Genomic DNA, 17,911 nt, shown 5'->3' on the forward strand with positions numbered 1-17,911 from the left:
ACTGGTGCGTGTCTTCTCTGGGTCCTGTGTCGCTGAGGGCCAGCCTCCGGAAGGTGGGTGCAGGGACCGCTAGCTGTGCAGACACGTGCACCGAGGAGCAGCGCGAGGTCACCAGCTCCGGCAGCCAGGGCAGGAGCAGGCACACGGCTGGCAGTGGCCACGCCCCGGGCTGCAGGTGGCTGCCTTTCGCTGGCACTGAGGCCCTCATTTCTCCACTGTGCCAGCTGCCACTTTTCTCATGAGCTCTTGATTCACAGGCCCCACAAACACCTCCCCGAATGCCTCTGTGACTCGGCTCTCAGGACAGAGACATGTAATTACAGCCTCTGAGCACAGCAGGCCCTTTGACAGCACCAGGGAGCAGAGCAGCCCCCGCTGCACCCAGACCCACGGGAGTCCCTGAGGGTGGTGACCCAGCAGGTCAGCTGTTCTCAGCCAGGAGCAGCCAGCCCTCAGAGCTGCTAGCATCAGGGGTTGACTGGACTAAGCCTCAGTCACACGGGTCCCCAGGCCCCCCACACACACACACACAGCCACAGGAGCAAAGCCAGTGTCCCCGTCACCTTTGGGGGGGCACCTGTGGATCAGCTGCACCTGTGAGGGGGCTCTTGCCACAGGGCTGCACCCTCATTCTCCTTCCACAACCCCACAAGCAGGGACTAGCAATGCCCGTCCCCCTCTCACCAACGTCTTTCAGCTCTCCAGGCACCAGTCTCTGGCCCAGTCCTCGAAGATCTCAATTCTGCTCTGATCCTTGAGTCCAGATCTTCTATGTACTGCCCGGGGCTAGCCGAGTCCATGCCCCAGGTACAAGCTACCAGGGGGGAATGCACACAGATCCCCCACCAGTCTGCTGTGCCCCCACCCCACTCTGAATTCAGAGACTCCACGTCCTGATTCTCCATCCTGTGCTCCTGGCACTCTTGGCACTACCGTTAATACTGCGACACAGCCTGGGGAGATGCCCTTTCCTGCAGGTATCTGTACAAAGGCTGCCTGTGCCAGTTACTTGGAGTGACCCCCTGCCTCCTGAGGGCAGACAGAGTGGTTTGGAAGGGCGCCAGCTGTCAGTGGGAGAACAACTTTCTGGTTGAGTTCTCTGGGCTGAAAACTAGACGCCCCTCAGCTGGGCCAAGCCTGCACCTTCCCGCCCCAGCGTGCTTCCTGCCCTTGGATGTCACGGGGTGGTGGAGTGCAGGAAGAGCAAGACCATCTCACTGTTGTCACTGTGGGGCCAGGGAGCCAGCCTGTACCAGACTCGTGGCAGCGGACACAAATCTGCACTCTTTAACAGAAAACTAAGAGCCCCGTGGTCAGTTTCCAGCCATGTCTGCAAAATTTTGCAAAGCGGATGAGTCAAGGGAGACTGGGTCACAGAGCAGCCGCCAGCAGATCCTCTGGCCGGACCTCTGCCTGCCGTGCTGCTGTCTCTCGCAGACCTGCAGGGCAGGTGAGGACAGCCCCCTGACCCCAACTGCTTTCATGCAAATCTTAGTCCCCACTAGAACAGGCTAATTCACGCTCAAGTGACAGTGACCTAGAGATCGTTCTCCCTTCCAATAAGTACTGACACTTGAAGGCAGAGGTGGTTGGAACCCGCCCCTCACCCACAGCTTTGTCCTGGCTGGGTGGCGCGGGAGGGGCTACCCTGATTCAGGGGGCTGGGACCCTAAGCCTGCCTCTGCAGCTCGTTGCATGGACCGTGGGTCTGGTCATTCAGGCAGCATGTATTGAGCACCAGCTGTGTGCTGAACTGTGCTCCATGGGCGTCTGCTGGGGGCTTGCCCTGGGTGCTCTCAGCTCTGAGCGTCAGCACCCCCGGTCTTCTTGCCTCACGCCCACGGGCACTCTGGGCTGGTCCATGGGCCAGAGGCTGTGGCAGGCCACCTCTAAGAGGGGAGGGGCTCGCCTTGTGACTGGGGCAGCCTGTGTGGCAGGCTGCAAAGCCACACATGTTGGAGGACACACCTTTAGGGCATCCGCAGCATGATCTGGAGACGCCACAAGCAGCGCCTGCCCCGCCCCTCCATGCCACATGGCCCCACATCACTGCAGGAATCTCTTCCAAAGCTGGGAGTCTGGCGCAGCCAGGACCACAGCAGAAACTGCGGGGAGCTTGTTCCTGGCACAGACACCCCACGTGCCATTTGCTCTCCCAGCACCGACACTGGCATGGTCCCGGGGCACTGCTGCAGAGCAGGGTGGGCCGAGCTGCGGCCCCTGCCCAATACCCTGGCTCCCCACTTCCAAAGCTCCACACCTCAGGATGCACGAGCTGCAGTTCGCAGAGATCCTTGGCCCACCCCAAAGCCCTGGGAGGGAGGTGCTGGGCCTTCACCCCGTTTATAGATGAGGGAGCTGAGGTGTGGAGCGGTTCCACATCGTGTCCAGGGCTGGGCCAACCCCCAGCCACAGGCCTCGGACAGTCCAGCCCCAAGTCTCCAGTTGCAGGACAGTGGGGATGAACTTGAGGCTGCGTGTCCTGCCCTGTCCCAGGAGCCCACTTTCCCTTTCCCTCTCTCTCCTCGGAGCCTCAGCTTCTCCCCTTGAAATGTGGGGTTGGAGGCAAGAGGGGGGGACCCCGACGTGGACAGGGCTGGTGACCCCCCACACACACTTAAACAAAGCCCCCGGGGGTGGGCACGACTCCAGTGCCTGTAACATGGAAACTCAACAGCAGCAAGAGACAGCTGCTCGCAGAGGTCCCCTGAGCCCCTGCATGAGGGGGCAGCGCCAGCCCCAAGCATTCAGGCCCAGCCGGGCTCAGCTGCCCTGGGGGTGGCCCCTCCTGGCTGGCCTGCACCCTGCCCTCTGCACCCCCAGCCCCAGCTCCTCTTCCTTCGCAGCCCCTGCTAATGCCCCAATCCCACCACCCCCAGCTCTCAGAAGCACGTTATCCATAAACGTATACAGGCCTCTGTGTGCCCGTGACCCAGTCCCTGTGTGCTGACATCTCACGTAACCACACATGTTTATCAGAGCAGAAAAAGTGGACGCTGGAGCAACACTAGAAAACAGACTGCAGACCCCACTTGCGTCTCCATCACTCCACTAAGGTCTCCTTCTGTCCCAGGATCCGATCCAGAATTCCAAGCTGCATTTAGATTAAAGCCCATTTTTTGAAAGGGAAAAATATTTTTAATTTTAAATAAAACTATGGAAAAATTATAAAATTTAATTGGAAACTAAAAAATGCCTAGATAAAGAATGAAACTGGACTGTCCACCACACCACAAATTCTTGATGATCTTAAAATAAATCCAAAATCAAAATAGGCAAAAAAAAAAAAAAAAATACAGCCACTCTCCCCCTCTAGCTTTACTTTCCAGACAGACACGCCACTGCCTAGCATGCTGCGCCCACCTGCCTGCTGTGTCCCCAGCACCTAGAACAGCATGTGGCACATAACGGGTACCCAGCAAATGTTGGACGTACTTTTTAGATTTAAGAGATATTTGTTGTGTACTTAGTCACAAATACAACATTGACAGGCCCTAGAGCTAACGTTATAGTCAGTGTGAGCCACGAACAGTCAGGCTAAGTGAGAAGCAAGCGTGCGCACCCTTGCTGTGCTGATCCTCCTCCGAGCTGGAGGACTGGCCTTTGCACTAAGGCAAGAAAAATAAATAAAAGGCAGGAAGGTTGACAAAGAAGTGGAACTGTGTTTATTGACAAACCGCATGATCATCTGTGTAGAAAATCCTAAGAAATCTACAAAATCACTACTAGAACCAAGGAGTGAATTTAGCAAGGTTACAAGATTAGTAAACCAAAAACAAATAAATTTTATATACTAATAGCAAACAATTCGAAAGTAAAATTTAAAAACAACTCCATTAACAATACTGCCGAAAACATAAACTAATCTATGACTACAAGTCCACTTCACCCAAAACGACAGAATTGCTGAGAGAAATTAAAGACCTAAATGAATACTGAATGTCCCCTCAGAACTCATCAAAGTTCGATCCCCATTGTAGCAGTGTTAAGGTGGGAAATCTGACGATGGCATCTGAAAAGCAGGGTTGTAAAGAGGTGATTGGATCCTTAGGGCCGTGCTCTCATGAGTGGATTGACTCATGCTCTAGTGAATGGTTGAGTGGGTTGTCACAGGAGGGACACTTGGGGCTTCGTAAGGAGAGCAGGTGAGCATGTGGGAGAGCTCTTGCCATGTGACACCCTGTGTCACCATGGGAGTCTGCACAGAGTCCCCACCAAGAAGGCGGCCCTCACCAGATGTGTCCCTGGAACGTTGACTTTCCAGCCTCCAAACTGTAAGAAATAAATTTTATTTCTTCATGCATTACCCAGTTTCACATATTCTGTTATCAGCAACAGAAAACAGACTAATACCGAGATATACCAAGTTTTTGGACACAATACTGTTACAATGTCAGTTTTCCCTGGATTGATCTACAGATTCAACGCAATCCCAAGCACAATGCAAGTAGATTTTTTGGAAAAATTAACCAACTGATTCTAAGATTTATACGGAAATGCCAAAAGACCTGAAACAGTCAAAACAATTTTGCAAAAAGAGAACAACTTTGGAGGACTCACACTGCCTGGTCTTTAGACTTGTTATAGTCAAGACAGTGTGGTGTAGACAAAAGGACGGAAATACAGATCAACAGAACAGAAAAGAGTCCAGAAACAGGCCCACACATACAGGTTCCAATGCTTTTTGACAAAGCCGCAAAGAAAACTCAGTGAGGAAAGGACTGTCTTCTAATCAGTGGTGCTGGAGCAGTTACATCAATAAATACGTAAATGTCCTCCGTAGCCTCGCATCTTATACAAAAATGAACTCAAGATCAATCATAGATCTAAACGTAAAAGCTAAAATTATAAAAACTTCTAGAAGAAGTTACAAGAGAAAATCTCTGTGACCTTGACTTAGGCAAAACTTTCTTTTGCTATTTTTTTTTTTCTGGTGTTTGACTGGTATGAGGATCTGAACCCTTGACCTTGGTGTTCAAAAAATTTCTTATATTAGTGACAAAAAGCATGAATCTTAAAAATCCATAGTTTGGTCTTCTCAACATTAAAAGTTTGCTCTTCAAAACTCACTGTTAGAAAAAATGAAAAGGTGGCGGGTCCTAGCAGCTCGGGAGGCGGGAGCAGCAGCAGCCCCGCTCCCCGCAGGCACCCGGCACGCGCCCTCCCGCCGCCAGGATGCCCCAGAGGACGGTGAGCCCAGCCGAAGGGGCAGTGAGAGAAGATCGCAGGATGAGGTGGGCACGGCCATCAGCTAGACCTGCTCCCACAAAACTGGAAACGAAGCCAAGAAAGGCAGCAGCAAAGGACAAACCTTCAGACAAAAAGTGCCAACTAAAGGGAAGAGGGGACAAAGGGACACAGGCCAGTGTGACCAACCAAGAAACTAAAGAAGATTCACCTGCAGAAAACGGAAGCACTGGAAACGCGGAGAGGCCAGCCTCGGACGAAGCGGGAGGGCGAGAGGCCGGGTCTGACTGACATCAGACCCCATATCAGTGTCGCTGCCCCTTGTACAATCCACAGGACCAGTTTTATCGACTGTTTCGTAAATGCAACTTTTTAGTAGCTCGGGAAATATTTTTAGGAAGGAGGGAATCCCACCTCATCCCGTTTTTTAGGTGTAAATGCTTTTTTTTAACAAGTGAAATCATTTGCTGGTTGTTTATTTATTGGTACAGCCAGAAAATAGTGGAATATTGGCTTATGGGGGACTCTGACTGTCTTGGGTGTCAGCTTAGCATTCCATGGATGGGGATGTCGCGATGTCCAGGAACTTTTCACGTCCTGTAATACAAAGCGTGCTAAATGGCAAGGTGGAGTCCCAGTCGTACGTTTAATGTCTTGAACACTTAAAATGATGTCTATTCCCGTGTTGCTTTTAATAGAAATGTTTCTTAAAGAAAACCTCTCGCTAATCATTGCTCTGCCTGTCAGGACCGTGTGCACTCGTCAACATCTTCAGTCATGGTATTCCAGTTTTCCTGATAATTTTGTTAATATGCTGTGAATGATTGAAAATTTTAATTATGTAGCGTACATGATATTCCATTGTGAATTGGTGGGACTTACTTCACAGCTAACCAACATCTGGAGATGCTGGTACCTAACAGCCTCGTAAGGAAAATTTGCCTCCGAATTGGAAGGTGGAAAGTCACTGGAAAAACTTTTTTTAAAAAATCATGAGACTTGGCTTTTTAGAGTTTCGGTACATATGTTAAGAATTGTGTACAAAATGCAGTGTCCGTGTAATGGTCCTCAATACATCCAATAAAATCTCAATTATGAAAGAAAACAAAGGAGAGGTAAGCCACAGACTCAGAGTACGTTTGCAAGCCATGTATGTGACAAAGGTCACATGTCCAGAATACACACACGACTATCACAGCTAAGTGGCATGAACACAAACAACCTGATTTTTAAAACGGGCAAAAGGCATTTCTCCAAAGGAGAGGTACCGAGGCAGACGAGCACACGAAAAGCTGTTCTTGTGCTGTAAATGAAGTACATCAGCATGACGGGTCACAAGAGAGACGCCTCCGCACAGCCGCTCCAACGTCCAGAATGGAGAGACCGGACGTGGCAGGTGCCGACAGGTGGGCGTGTCCGTGTGCGGCCGCTTCGAGGACGTTAAATACACCTACCACGTGACCCAGAAGCTTCATCCCTACGTATTTTTACCAGAGGGAAAAGACAATTTGAGTTCACACAAAGACAGGAGCAGGGATGCTTGCCACAGTTTCATTCATGATGGCCAAAATCTGGAGCCCACCCAAGTGTCATCGACAGTGAGGGAGAGTAAATGAGAGGCGTCCACACAGGGGACAGTGAGGACAGGTGACCTGCTGGTGCTCCCCGAGCACAGGGGAGTTCTCGAGATCTCTGTGCCGGGCCAGAAAAGCCAGGCACAAGCCCCGTGATTCCACCCACATCAATGAGACTGCGGGCGATCCGGGGTGACAGCACAAGTCAGGGACCGCCCGGGGCCAGGGCGGAGGCAGGACCGACCGCCAAGGGACCACCGCAGAGCTCGCTGGAAGGTGCCCTCTCAGTGGCTGTGGCTGCTGAACATGTCACACCACAATCAAGTTGATCCGAAACCCTAAGAAATTAAAACCTAGAGACATCAGAGAACGTCTTCCCGGATCCTAACCCAGTCAAGTTATGCACACCGAAAAGACGGCCACCCCCTGCCACAGAAGCTCAGATTCTAGAAATGTGTCTAACTAACCCTTTAACTAAAAGGGAAATAAAAGCCCGAACCGGGAAAGAATCTAGAAAGAAATGAAAAATATACACCATATGTCTAAACTCGGGGTCCGTGGCTGAAACTGTTTGGGGAGGAATAAAGTCAGCCTGTCATTCTAAAGAAGAGCAAAGGTATAGAAACTTCATTAGCATCTGAAGAAATTTAAAGGAAAACAAAACAACCCAAAATAAGACAGGAAGAGACAATTAATAAGAGAAAAGTGTAACTGGAGTAGAGAACAGGCAGTAACAGCACACGGTAAACCTGCTCACGAGAGCCCAGCACGGGGCGCGCCTGCGGTTCTGGCCCAGCGCGGCTCTGGAACATCCGCTGAATCTCATAAGAGAGTAGCAAGGGGCCTCAAACTACTTACGAATAATTTAACAAAATGTCTACGGGACCCATATGAAGAAGCTACAATCGATGTGACGTTATGGTTTTGGAAAGACACAGCAGATTCTTGGTGGGCAGACTTAACATCATCGAGACGTCACTTACACAAAACCAAGGTGGGACTGTGTGTAATCTGGATCGCACTTCAAATTTAAACTACAACAGTTTTTTCTTTTGGGGGGATTTGGATAAAATTAAAGTTCATATGGCAGAATAAACGTCAGAGAAGATCCGATCCAGGTGCCATACAGAAGTGGCGTCGCACCACTTGCCAGGGGTTCCGGAAAGGTCAGCAGATAACGGCGACAGTTCTGGAGGGGGTCAGATGGGAGACGGTTTTAAATGTGATAACGTCTCTGCTCAGAAGCACAGGGAAGGTGCACCCTCAGATTCCATGGAAAAGGTTTTGAAAAGCAATCCGACATTTTTAAGCATGTGTAGAACCCACGCACCCTTCAACCCAGCCACCCCGCTCCTAGACGCCCGCCCTCCGTGCAGACATGTGCCCACAGCTGCTCATGCATCCCGTCTGTTTTGGCTGCGGTGCTGATAAACGGCCAGAGACAAGAGGGTACCTGGGGCGATGATATTTGGGGAGGTGGCCACACAGCCACAGTGCACCACGGCAGGGAACTCCAGGTGCCACCAAAAGGACGGAGTGGCTACCGTGGTGTGCTCGGCATGAGGACAGCCGCATGCAGACAAGTGCATCACAGACCCCATTTCTGGAAAGCAAGGAGGGGAAAACCCCACTAGGTATGAATATATCCTGTTTTCATGATCATGCAAAGACAGAAAAAGGGCTGGAGGTCTGCATTCCAGCTTTGCACCAGCTTACACCCCGGCAGAGCAGCACATGCTCTTTCGCACGCCCGTGGGATGCTTTTGCAGATCAAACATCACTCTACGCTACAGCGAGATGCCACCTCACACCCATCAGTGTGGCTGTTACTGAAAAACAGAAAATAACAAGTGTCAGCAAAGATGTGGACGAATTGGAACCCTTGTGCCTTGATGTAAAGTGGGGCGTAAAGTGGCTCAGCTGCTGTGGAGAGTGGTGTGGTGGCTCCTCAAAAAGTTAAATGCAGGTTACCACGTGATCCAGCAATTCCACCCCTGGACATATACACAAGAGGACCGACAGCAGGTCTGAGGGAAGTCTGTACCGCCCGTTCATGGCAGCGTGGTTCGCAATAACCAAAAGGTGGAAACAACCCAAGTGTCCCTCGATGGGTGGATGGATACACAAAACGTGGTATGTACATACAGTGGAATATTACTTAGCTTTAAAAAGGAGTTAATTCTGACACATGCTACAATATGGGCAAACCTTGAGGACAATGTGCCAAGTGAAATAAGCCAGTCACAAAAGGACAAATACTGTGTGATTCCATTACATGAGGTCCCTAAGTAGTCAAATTCATAGAGACAGAAAGTAGGGGCCGGCCTGTGGCTCACTCGGGAGAGAGTGGTGCTGATAACACCAAGTCAAGGGTTGGGATCCCCTTACTGGTCAGCTTTTAAAAAACAGAGAGAGAAACAGAAAGTAGGATGGAGTTTTCCAGGAGCTGAGGGAGGGCATTGGGGAGCTAGAGTTTGATGAGGACAGAGTCTCAGTTGGGAAAGTTGAAAAGATATGGAAATTAGAGCTGTTATTTGCACCACATTGTAAATGTACTTAATACCACCGAGTTGTACACTTTAAATGATCGAAATGGTTAATTTTGTGTTATACATTTTTTACCACAATAAAAAAAAGAGAAGCATAAACTTGAAATGATCTATAATCCCATCTCTCAAAACAACACTGAGCTGCAGAGACAACCTCAGTACATTTGTCACAGTAGAAACGGGGTTCCGTGCTCTGCGTCGGGGCCGTGGCGGTGGCTGCGGTACAACAGGGACGCAGCTGGGCGCAAAACATCCTCCTCCGAGGCCCTCGCAAGTGCAAAGTCTCTCTGACAAGTAACGAGCTGGAAGACACCACTAAAGCCACAATGAACACATCTCGAGGAACTAGACAGAAGGCCCCGATCTTGAGAAATCTAAGGGGAAAGCCAGTGTAAGTCCCCGAAACCCCACATCCCTGGGCAAACAAGGACATGCCCACGAGACACACGTCAACTCCAACCTCCAGAGAAAGCACAAGCGGACGGCCAAGCAGAGCAGAGGGACGTGAGCGGAGCTAACAGCGGGTTAGCCCCGAGGAGGACGCACGCGAACAGACAACGGCTACAGAGCAGGGATGCGCAACAGCCGCGACATCAGCCCTGGGCGGCCGGCTCAGAGCAAGAGGACAGAGAGAGGGCGTCACACACGCAGGGAGGGGAAGCGCGGAGGAACGGCTGCAGGTCAAGAGGAAGCTAAAATGATGAGATAATGTATTGTACACTCTATCCTGGTACGTTTGAAAACGTGAATGAAATAGATTTTCTTAAAAAATGTTGTACAAACTGAGCACTATGTCTACGAATTTGCACATGGATTCTTTCAAACATTCAAGGAGCAGATAATTCCAATGATATTTAAAGTGTTCTTGGAATGGAGAAAGAAGAAGGAAACCCTCTGGGTTATTTTGTGACATTAGCATAAGAGCGATGCCTAAAATCGGCAGAGAGACAGTGTGCAAGCGGCAGGCCAGGCTCCAGTGTGGACATTAGTGCAAAATGCTAAAGCAGAGAAGGGGAGCGCAGTTTGGCATTTCCTAGAGAATTCTATAGGAAACAGGACTTGTACTCAACGGGGCTCATTTTAGGAGCATAAAGATGGCTCATATTAGAACATGATTATGACCCTGATGCTGCCCATAAGCACAACCGCTAATCGCGCATGGTGGCTCCCTCGGGGGCTGGGCCTCCAGCACCCTCCTGCCTTCCTCTCCGGGGGACAGTGGGAGGTTGACAACATCCCGTGCCCCTGCACCCATGGGGCAGGGCAGGGGAGCGCCACATAGGCCTTGGCTAAAGTCTCCTCTGGAAAGGGGGCCCCCGTGGCTGCTGAGACCCTCTGCCCTGCCTGTCCTCTGCCCACGTCCTCCCCCTCATCCTGCCTTGAACACAACATGCGGCCCTAGGGGCGAGGTGGGGTGCGGCCTAGGGCCATGAGGTCCACATGCATGACCACACTCAACTGTCGCCAGGGCAGACGTCCTCGGTCACACCCAGAACACATTTTAGAAACAGCTTTCTGGAGGTGTAGTTGACATTATCACAACTTCAAGACCACATGGTTTTGACACAGATCCACAAAACCATCACCACGATCAAGATGGGACACATCTGTCCCCAAAATTCCCTGGTGGTCCTGTGTGACCCCTCCCACGCCACCACCCTGGACAGCTTCTAATCTGTTTCACTGTAGATTTTTGTGCATTCTCTAGAAGTTCATATAAGTAGGATCACACAATATGTAGTATCAGGGTGGGGCTCCATTTACAGTGCGTAACGCTTTGACATGAAGGTACACCTGTGTCGCTGCGCGTATGGACGGCTCGTTCCTGTCTGTTGCTGAGCAGGCTTCCGTGGTGTAGACGCACACGGCTGTCCATGACTCGCCTGCTGGTGGACACGTGGGCTGTTTCCACGAAGGGAGCTGCTCAGAACACTCACGGACGCGTGTGTGTGGACAGCTGCTTCCGTGTCTCTCGGGCAAGGCCCTGGGCGTGGAACAGCTGAGCTGTGCGGTGAACTTGGATTTCTCTTCTTGAGAAACTGCCACCGCGTTCCAAAGTGGCTGCGCTGCTCTAAACGCCCCGCTCAGGGTTTGTCCTCGTGACAATACTTGGTTTTGCTGGACTGTCTGACTCCACCACCCTTGGTGGGTCAAGTGGCACTTCTGTATTTCTGTATGACAATGATGTTGGGCACCTTTTCGTGGCTTCATAGCCATTCCTGTATCTTCTTTGGGGGGATGTCTATTCAAATCTTCTGCACATTTTCAAAAATAAACTTTTTAAAGAACAGTTTTAAATTTACAGAATAATTGCAAAGAAAGATAGCACAGAGACTTTGCACGCACGCGTGTCCGGCTCCTCCACTGCGCGCGTGCTGCGCTGTGTCACGCCTGCCATGGCTGACGAGACCATGTCCATGTGCTGTTGTTAACTAAAGCCTATTCTTTATTCAGGTTTCCTTAGTTTTACTTGATGTCCCTTTTCTGCTCCAGGACCCCAGCCAGACATCACACGACAGGGAGTCGTCATGTCTCCATAGGTCCTCTTGACTGTGACAGTTTCTCAAACTTTCCTTGGTTTTGATGACCTTGACAGTTTTGAGAAGCATTTTGGGGAATTTTGTATGTCTCTCAATTGCAATTTGTCGGATGTTTTTCTCATCAGGTTGGAGTTATGGATTTGGGGAGGACGATGACAGAAGTAAAGTGTGCATTTCATCACATGGTGTCAAGGGTGCCCGCACCATCGCGACTCGGCTCTGTGAGGCTGCGTGTGTCTGTCTGGCTTCTCCACCGTGAAGTTACCCTCTTCACCCCTTTCCCATGCCGCATGCCCTGGAAGGAAGTCACCCCGCAGCCCAGACTCCAGGGGTGTGGGTTATGATCCGTGCTCCTCCTTGAAGGCAGAGTGTCTGCATGAATTATCTGGAATCCTTCTGCACAAGCCATGGTCCACCTCCTCGAGCTTTTGTCTGTTCTCAGGTTGGGTTGTCAGTGTTCTTATTATTGAATGCTACTCGCTCTTTATATATTCTGCATACAAGTCCTTTATCAGATACGTGTTTTTGCAAAATTTTATCCTGGTCTGTGGCATTTCTTTTTGTTTTCTTAATGGTGTCTTTCAAGCAATTTTCCTTTCATTTACATTGTTAAATTCGTTAGCATAAAGTTGTTCACATGCTCGTTTATTATTCTTTTGATATCTGTAAAATCCATCATGATGCCACCTCGTTCCTGATAGCGGTCATTTGTGTCTTCTCTCTCTTTTTTTTTTGATCAGTCTGGCTGCAAGTTTATCAATTTTATTGATCCTCTCAAGAGCTAGCTTTGGTTTCTTTGTTCCCCTATTTTACTCATTTCTGCTCTGATCTTTATTTTTCCTTCTCTTTTGCTTACTTCGTTTGCTTTTATTTTTCTAGCTTCTTATGTTAAAAACTAATCATTTAATCCCTTTCTTCCTTTGTAATAGAGCGGATCAGTGATATAAATTTCCCTCCAAACACTGCTTTAACTGAAGCCCACAAATTTTGATTTTTTAAAAAATTTCCATTCAGTTCACAATATTTTCTAATTCCCTTTTGATTTCTTCTTTGACCCGTGGTTATTTAGAGGTGTGTTGTTTAGTTTCCGGATTTTTGGGGGCGTTTGCAGATATCTTTCTCTTATTTATTTCTCATTTCTTTCCATGTGGTCAGAGACGATATCTGGCGTGCCACAGGCCCTCTTACACTTATTGAGATTTGTTTTATGGCCTGGATACGGCCCGTCGTGGGCAGCAGTCTGCTGTGCTGGACGTGGACGTGCCTTTTGCTATCTGGAGTGTCACAAACGCCCGCTGGGTCAAGCTGACTGATCATGTTAAGTCTCACATATCCCTTTGCTTTTCTATCTTTTGGTTTTATCAGTTATTGACTTGAATATCGCCACCTAAAATTGTGGATTTGTCTGTTTCTCCTTTAATTAAGCTCCATCTGTTTTTGCTTATGTATTTTAAGGCTCAGTTATTAGGTATAGAAATAGTTTTGATTGTTATGTTCTCTTTATTAATTATGTCTTTGTCACTAGGAAATGACTCTCTTTATCCCTGGTAATGTTTTTGCACCGGACTCTACTTTGTCTGATGCTGACGTAGCCAGTCCCACCTTCTTTTGATTAATGTGAGCATGATTTGTATTTTTCTATCTTTTAACTTTTACTCTACCATGTCTTTATGTCTAAAGATGGTTTCTATGGTTGCATAGAGTGGGTACTGATTGTTTTATCCAAGCTGACAATCTCTGCCGTTTAACTAGACTGTTTCCAACACACAGAGTAGAAAACGTCATTAATCGTGGGCACCAGTCAGAGTAACAAAAAGGGAATGAGTTCGATTGTGGGGAAAATGACCCTTAGACTAATACTGCTCTGATCCCACCTAACAAAGACTAAAAATAAGATAGGAAAAACCCAAAGTATTTCTAGGCAGCCTGACCACATCAAGAGCAAAACTGAAGAACGTATTTAGGAAAACAAAAGTGTCCAGCACCTATCAAGGCAGAATGTCCAACGTCCAGTCCAACCCCCCGAGCGCGGTGAAGGAGCCGAGGAATAAGGTCTGCGGCCAAAGGCCAAGCCGAAAGGCCCTGGCAGACCCGACTGTGCACGTGCGTGGTGAAGACATCGCAGAACGTCAAGTTCAACGGCAAAGGGCCACATGCATAGGTGTTAGTAAACAACAGAAAGTTCACCTAAAATGCATAAATCATCGACAGATGTGAAAGTAACTGCCAGATATTCAAAAATGTTGTGGAGTGAATGAAAGATGTTGAATCACACTACTACTCAAACAACGACATTTTGGTCAGCGGCAGACCACAGGTACAGCAGTGGTCCCATAAGATCATACTGTAACTCAATTCCTGTCCCACGGTGACGTCCTGATGCTGCAGCACAAAGCAGGGCTCACATGGCAGTAAGAGGCTGTACCATGTGGCCCGGGTATGAAGTGGCCACGCCATCCAGGTGTGTGTAAGGACACTCCGTGATGTGTTCACAATAATGAAATCGTCTAATAACGCATTGCTCAGAAAGTGTCCTAGTCATCAAGCGACGCACGACTGTGAACATGAGATAAATTCTAACCATGAGACCAGCAGTTGCTGGGTGTGTACATGTGGTCTGTGTCGTGCTTCACCGTCAGGGATGCAGATTTGTATGATTTTTTTACAGGGAAGTTTGGAAATGTGCAGCAAAAGAATTTTAGCTGCGCACAGCCTTTGACCAGAGTCTGTCTCATAGACACGTCAACAAGGATACAATTTTCCTGAAGGACCGTCCCTGCCATGACCATGGCAGTGCCCACCTCAATATGCAGACTGCCTAAAGCCAGACTCCTGCCCGCCTTGTTTCCTCCCTGGCACTCATCATGGCCTCATGTCACGGTGTCAGTATACCTTCATTGTTTTTTGTTGGTTTTTTTTTTAAAGATGACCAGTAAGGGGATCTTAACCCTTGACTTGGTGTTGTCAGCACCACGCTCTCCCGAGTGAGCCACGGGCCGGCCCCTTCCTTCATTGTTGGTCTGTTTCCTACACCGGAATGTTGATTCATGCAAGACTTATGCCAGGAATACTAATACGAGACGTCCTGAGGCTAGGTGTCCGAATACCACACCTCCTACAGATGGCACCCTGATGCTGGCATCCGACACTAGAAGTCCTGATGCTAGGTGCCCTAATGCCAGGCCTCCTACTGCCAGGCGTCCTTACATGTGATTACTTGTGTACTGAGTTCCGGTTAAATGTGGCAGATTAAACATGTGTTCATTTACACCCCTTTCCACAACCCCACTAAAATGAGAGTAAAGAAATTAAAAGTGTAATTCCACGAGGACAATAGAACAGGAGAGGAGAGAACAGGTGACACAGATAAGAAATGCGGGGAAGACAGAAAGCAGGTGTGGGAAGGGATCCGGGAAACTGCACAGGGAGATGCTGCTGAGAAGCTGATTTTTCTGGCCGTACCCCAGGAAGACTATGGCATGGAGGCCTGGGCGTCACAGGCAGCGGCAGAACCATGAGACATGACTGGAGGTCTGTCAGAGCGCACTTGGGCTCCCTGACCTGGCCACCCACCAGCGCCCAAGCAGCAGGGACTTTAAGACATCATTTCCCTGGGGGAACTGAACCAGGGACACCCAGACTCCAGTCTTCAGGCACTATGGAGGGTGGGGGTGACACATGCAGCTGACCCAGGGCTGAGGGACACCTGTGTCCTGAAGGAAGAGCCCTCCCGCAAGCCCCGGTCCACCGCCCTGCTCTCAGATCTGGAAAAGTGGAGCCACACCCCCCCCAAAAGGCCCAACGAGCCTGACATGTGGGGGTCCCCAGGCACAGCAGCCACTCACCACGTGTGTCCCGCAGGTGAGCCCGCAATTCCCACAGGTGTATGCAGGCTTCCAGCAAGGCTTTTCTGGACTCACTGAAACATGAATGTGCACCAAGGAGAGGGTCCCACACAAAGGAAGCAGCAAAGCAAACAGGCCAGAGAAGGAGCTTGTCACAAGAACCATGCAGCAAAGGCTGCTGCCTGGGCACGAAGGTGGAGCGTCACGCCACACGGCAGCCAGTGGCCAGAGATGGGACTCAGAGGCGTCTCTCCTACCACTCCCTTAAACAGACCGTTCAGGCATTTGCCTGCGAAGTTAAAGGACCCACACCCTATCCCCTTGTACACACTGCCAGTTGCCACGTGTTCTTCCTCTCTCTGTCCCCCTCTCCGTCTGACCCTTCACTCCTGCCTCCCGTGACCCGGGACAGGGGACGGTCCTCCCGCCTCACTGCGCCCTCGCTGCCCAGGATCTGGGAGGGACAAATCTCCGAGCTCGTTTCCTGCCGTGGGGTGTGTTGAATCTGCGCTTCCACCTGAGGGACGAGGGGCTGCCCCAGGCCGGGTGATCCTGGTGCCAGAGATGGTCAGGTGGGCTAAACTGGACACGGCCCAGACAAGAGCCACAGGGCGTCTGTCAGTATAGACCAGCTTCCCGTGTGAGGAGCCTGGTCCCGGTCACACAGCCAGGCGTTAGGCCATTCCCAGGTAAGACAAGTGTCCCGTGAAAGGCGCTCTGTCAACACCTGTGTCGAGCTCCCTTCGCTCCCGTCGGGGCAGCGCTGCCAGCCGCTCCGGTACTGGAGCGCAGAGACAACAGACGACACAGGGAACGGGGGAAACTTGTAAAAAGAAGGAAAATTTAGAAAACACAAAAGAGCTCTTGGAAATTAAAAATATAAATGCAGAAATTAAAAATTCGGCTGAAGGATTGGAAGATAAAATTAGGGATATATTCAACAAAGTAGAACAAAATATATAGAAACAGACAACAGGAGAGAAAACATAAGAAGATGGAGAACCAGAGCAGGGAGCCCAGCAGGGAAGGCAGGAGCCCGACGGGGCAGGAGGTGACAGGCGGCATTTCCAGAGCAGCGGCTCCAGGCAAGCCACGGACGGCCTGGCACCAGCCGGGCACAGAGAAGACAGTTCACGGCCAGGTCCCGAGACCTTGAGAATGCGGGCTCGAAGGGGAGACCACAAGGAAACAGGTCCTGCAGAGGGTACTGCAGGGACACACGGCACTTGCCTTTCTCACAGCAGCATTCGAAGCTGGAACAGCAGAAAAAAGACTTCAAAATGCCCACAGGAAATTCTTTGAAATCTAGAGTCCCATGCCAGCCTAACTACTGTGAAAATTAACGATACGAATTGGGCTCTTGTCCTCCCCACCCAAATCAGAGTCTAGGGACCAGGAAAGACTCTCGGGGCACACAGCACCTGCCCCGAGAATTATCCCACAAGCTCCACTGCCCGACAGCCTGGGACAACACTCGGAACAGTCTCACCGGCAGCTGCTGGCTCTGCTGCGACTCCAAATCCACACCTGTGGCCGCCACACCCCAGCCACTGACTAAACCGAAACACCTAGATAAATTTATCTATAATATGGGCTTTCAAAGTCCAAAGTCTTGCCGAGGCAGCCCCCCCTTCTAGGACTCCAGCTGGTGAAACGTGCAGACATCATGGGGATCATTCAAATCGTTTGCTTTTCTTAGAACTAAACGAAAAGACCACAGCTATAAAGTCGTACAGTCCAAACAGGACACGTATCTCAGCGGGTATCTCAAAGCTCCACGACACGTCCCGGACTTAGAAGACGGCCTGGCACGACATTCTGCCTCCAGGCGAGCTGAGACCCTCCCGTCCCTGGTGCCTTCCACCCTTCTACCTCTTTATCCTCCTCTAAGCTAAGCCCTCTTTTTCCAAAACTGCTCAGCTGCTCTGGCATAATGACTATTTTAATAAAGACACTTGAAAAACAACAGGCACAAAAGAAAATCATTTTGACCTTCGTGCTGTTTCTTAAAAGCAAAAGATGAAACTCCCGTGTGAAAGACACCCTCCCCACCCTGGAAGGGAAGTCGACACTGTCACCTTCAAAGACACCCCGAGAATGCTGTGCAGACCTGGCTACAGCAATGCCTGTCTTTTCCGCTGTGCACGTAACTGCACATCCCCACAGTGGACTGTTCTTTGTCCAATCCAGTGTATCAGCAACTGGCTCCAACTGCT

At 50.0% G+C, this 17,911-nt stretch overlaps 1 protein-coding gene across 2 annotated transcripts in view; it reads right to left on the minus strand.

The window, feature by feature from the left end:
* The window catches only part of CPLX1 (complexin 1), a 34,714-nt gene that overhangs the window by 6,299 nt on the left and 10,504 nt on the right, over positions 1-17,911 (minus strand). The gene's annotated exons all lie outside the window — the stretch shown is intronic.

This window comes from Cynocephalus volans, chromosome 9 (assembly GCF_027409185.1).
Source record: "Cynocephalus volans isolate mCynVol1 chromosome 9, mCynVol1.pri, whole genome shotgun sequence".
NCBI lineage: Eukaryota > Metazoa > Chordata > Mammalia > Dermoptera > Cynocephalidae > Cynocephalus > Cynocephalus volans.